At 36.5% G+C, this 3,721-nt stretch overlaps 1 protein-coding gene and 1 long non-coding RNA gene across 2 annotated transcripts in view; one reads left to right on the plus strand and one right to left on the minus strand.

The window, feature by feature from the left end:
* Nucleotides 1-3,721, plus strand: part of LOC119427204 — a gene marked incomplete at its 5' end in the record, with an annotated part of 94,422 nt that overhangs the window by 3,779 nt on the left and 86,922 nt on the right.
* LOC119427406 lies at nucleotides 1,755-2,911 on the minus strand. The gene is made up of 3 exons (XR_005187653.1): nucleotides 2,863-2,911; nucleotides 2,148-2,227; nucleotides 1,755-1,973 (listed from the first exon to the last, which is right to left on the minus strand). It is a non-coding gene; the product is annotated as an uncharacterized LOC119427406 (long non-coding RNA).

The following is a 3,721-nucleotide window of genomic DNA, read 5'->3' on the forward strand; positions in this document are numbered from 1 at the left end:
GAGGAAAGAGAGAGAGAGAGAGAGAGAGAGAGAGAGAGAGAGAGAGAGAGAGAGAGAGAGGGAAGAAAAAAAGAAAGAAAGGAAGCAAGAGAGAGGGAGGGAGGGAAGAAAATGTGTGTGTGAGAGGGAGGAAAGAAAGAAAGAAAAAATAAAGAAATGAAGTGGGAGGGAAGGAGGGAAGGAAAAAAGTGTATGAGAGACAGAGAGGGAGGGAGGGAGGGAGGGAGGGAGGGAGGGATGAAAAAGTGTGTGAGAGAGAGGGAGGGAAGAAAGAAAGAAAAAAGAAGGAAGGAAACAAAAAGAAAGAAAGAAAGAAAGAAGAGTCACCCTGTTCTTGGTGAAAAGCAGATCGATGGTGGCGTCAGCGATGATGTTCATGCGGAGTTCGAAGGCTTGGATCTGTCGGGGTTTTCCTGGCTGGGCAGCCTCGGTCACTTTCATGGGCTGGTAATCGGCAGGCAGAAAGAACTTCCACAGACAATCCCTCAGAGAGGAGAAAAAATAAATCAAATTTTATCATCATCCAGAATTTAGAATATTGTAGTTTTTAAAACATACAAACATTTATTTGGCTTGTACCTTCAAATAAACTGACAAGTTAAAAATATAAAAATGAGTCAATCCAAAGTTTAAATAATAGATTATTTGTTACATGTTTTGCATTTCTGTGGAGATAAAAGCAGATTATCTTTTACATTTTCTTATACATTTTTAAACTATCAATTGTTCGGAGGCGAGGGAAAGGTTGCGATCGTCAAAAAGAGTTCAGCCAGAACCTGAAAACTGCCTTTCAGCAAACTTCCACCATTAGCTACAATCCTGTTTTGACTTTATTTTCTCTCTCATAGTTAGAATTACCCATTAGTGAATGTATTTATACAGACTGGACACTTAATCAAATACAAAACATGCTAATTAAAACATCCACAACACAATTCAAATAGTTTTTTTCTTTCTTGTAAAACTACAGATGTGATGATTCCGTTAGTTACACATTTATTAGCTTTAAGTTTAACAAGTCGGCTAAGTTAACACATCTTCACATCTTTATAGAATATAAATTATAAAAAAATAAACATTCTAGTTGTGGATGTGACATATGAGGCACTTCATGATTCTGATGGCTGAAATGTGATTATAAAATGATTATTGATGCATTTTGATTATCTGTGAATAAACCTCAGGAGGCAGCTGGTAAACTTTTGATGAATTAAAAAAAAAATAATAATAAAATTTACTAATTGAAATGACTTTGACTTTTCAAACATAAATTACCATCTAATCATATATTTTAATGTATAATAAAGAGTGCACAATATTACATGTTAGAAAACCTCTAACAATAATAGGCTGCTGACCAACAATTAGCATTGATGCTAACTTAATGTAAAAAAGATGTCATAAAAAAAATCTAACGTACTTATTAGCACATTAATCGCTTGAAATTTATATACAAATCAAAGGTTTCAAAGTCTTTACTTAAGATAGTCGTGTTCTGATAACATCAGCTAATATTTAGAGACATTAATTCTTCTGGGTTCAGCCAAGAAAGATGGAAAAAGATGTGAAAATACAAGTTTCTACTACAGGAAGCTACATACTAAGACAAACCGTACCACGCAGCTAGAACTCTGCTGACTCTCAAATGGTAGCACAAGTTAACCCTGTCAAAATCAATTGCTGACATTTAAAGATCGATTGGGAACCGTCTATGCAACGCATCTAAAAATAGATTTACACCACCTCTACCCCTGAATCATCTGTGATAAGATCAAGAGAACTGATAATGCTAAACACGGATAAAGACAGAATCTGTGATCACCTCTGGCGATCTGCCCAGGGTCCGTAGTTGAAATCGGTTCCTTTTCCACAAACAATGTCGAGACCCCAACACGGCGGAAGATCTTGCAGCTGATCGCCCTCGCTGCTCGTCTCCACTTCCTCAGGGCTCTCCTGCTTCGCAGGGACAAGACCTGGATGAAAGACATGGTGAAATGTCAGAAACAGACAATAGCAACAAAAGAAACATGGACGCTTTTAAAAATAAACATGAAACTTCAACAGAGTATCAGCTGTGGTGCTAAATGTTTCAAAAACAAGAGCTGGGTCTAATTTAATCATGTGTGATGCGTCATGAATGAACATACCCGGTTCATCCTGGTAATAGTAGATGTCAACATCGTTTGACTGCATCACTACAAAGCCTTCACCCATCAGTCTGGGAGGTCTAGATAAAAAAAAAAAAATACAATTAGAAAAGTTAGAATTTTATACACAGTATTTAATGTCATAATAAGTAAAAATAAGAAGCAGAAATCTGCATGCTCTAACAGATCAATACACAATCAAAGCCCAAATTAAATATTCAGAAAGCTCAACTCTGATATTTAACCTTTAGGAGAGCTAGTTTATATTCAGTGCACAAAAAAGTCTTTGTGAATATACTAATAATTTTAGGACAATAGCTTTAAATGTTTTTTGTTTGTTTAAACGAGCACACAGTGAGTTTTCTGCCTGTCTATATTTAAGTTTCACACTATGAATAAATGCATATCTAAAAATAAATAAGAAATATGAGAGCGCTGCTTAAGAATTAATTTGTCTGCAGTCATTATGATGTTCTTATGAAATAAGCACAATATAATTTGGAGTTATGATTGTTGGGATGAGAATTTTCTTTGTAAAAATGCTTTTGGAAAACAAATTTCCTTCCTGATGATGTTCACACATTTCCAACTGAGAAATCCTAAATCTTTATAGTCTAATATATTAAACAATATTCACTTTGATATAAATAAACGTTGATTTTAATTTGTAATTGTGTATTTTTAAATGAAACGGATTAGAGCGACTTGAACTCACTCGTCGTTCTGTAAGCCCAGGTAGCGGGGACTAGGCACCAGCATGACGCGCACGTTCTCCAGAGAGCCTTTGACGATGTGCATGAACTGGTCCAGGTGGCTGGAGGGAGGCTTGGTGGCGTACGTCAGGAAGGCATCGTCAAAGTTTACGCACAAAGTCTGAGGAAGGTGGTGGTTTCCAAACGCCAACCGTCCCTTTGAGAAAAACAAACAAAGCAAACTGCATTAAAAATATTCAGCATGGATCTCCATTGTCTGTCCTCACCAGATCCAACAGAACTGAGCTGAGATTCAGAGACACTTACAGTGCTGATGTTGACTTTGATGACGGGAATGAGGGAGCGCCAAGTTGATGTAGGGTCTGGACTTTCTGCTTGGATGTTCACACTTTACAAGCGCCAGAAAACAAACAGGTTCAGGACATGAACGATGCGTTTCCTGTATCTGTACTAAACTTGTATACCAACAAAAAAAGTCAACAGCATTTAGAAATAATTGCAAGAAAAGAGTGAAGCTATTCACTAAATCACACTTCCTAATTTGTTGTGAGAAGGGGAAAATGAGTTTTTGGCTATGCTACTGCAATAACAAGAGTTTTCTACACTGATCCGCCATGACATTATGATCTTACATTAAACTGTTTTGTAATCAAAATGCTCTAAATTGGTTAAAATCATATTTATCTGATAGATTCCAATTTGTAAATGTAAATAATGAATCTTGTTCATACACCAATTAGTCATGGAGTTCCTCAGGGTTCAGTGCTTGGATCAATACTCTTTTCCTTATATATGCTTCCATTAGGTAAAGTTATGAAGGCTGCACAGAAATCTGTTGGAATCAGCCTCCCCACCATCACA

Source organism: Nematolebias whitei, chromosome 21 (assembly GCF_014905685.2).
Source record: "Nematolebias whitei isolate Nwh7 chromosome 21, NemWhi1, whole genome shotgun sequence".
Taxonomy (NCBI): Eukaryota; Metazoa; Chordata; class Actinopteri; order Cyprinodontiformes; family Rivulidae; genus Nematolebias; species Nematolebias whitei.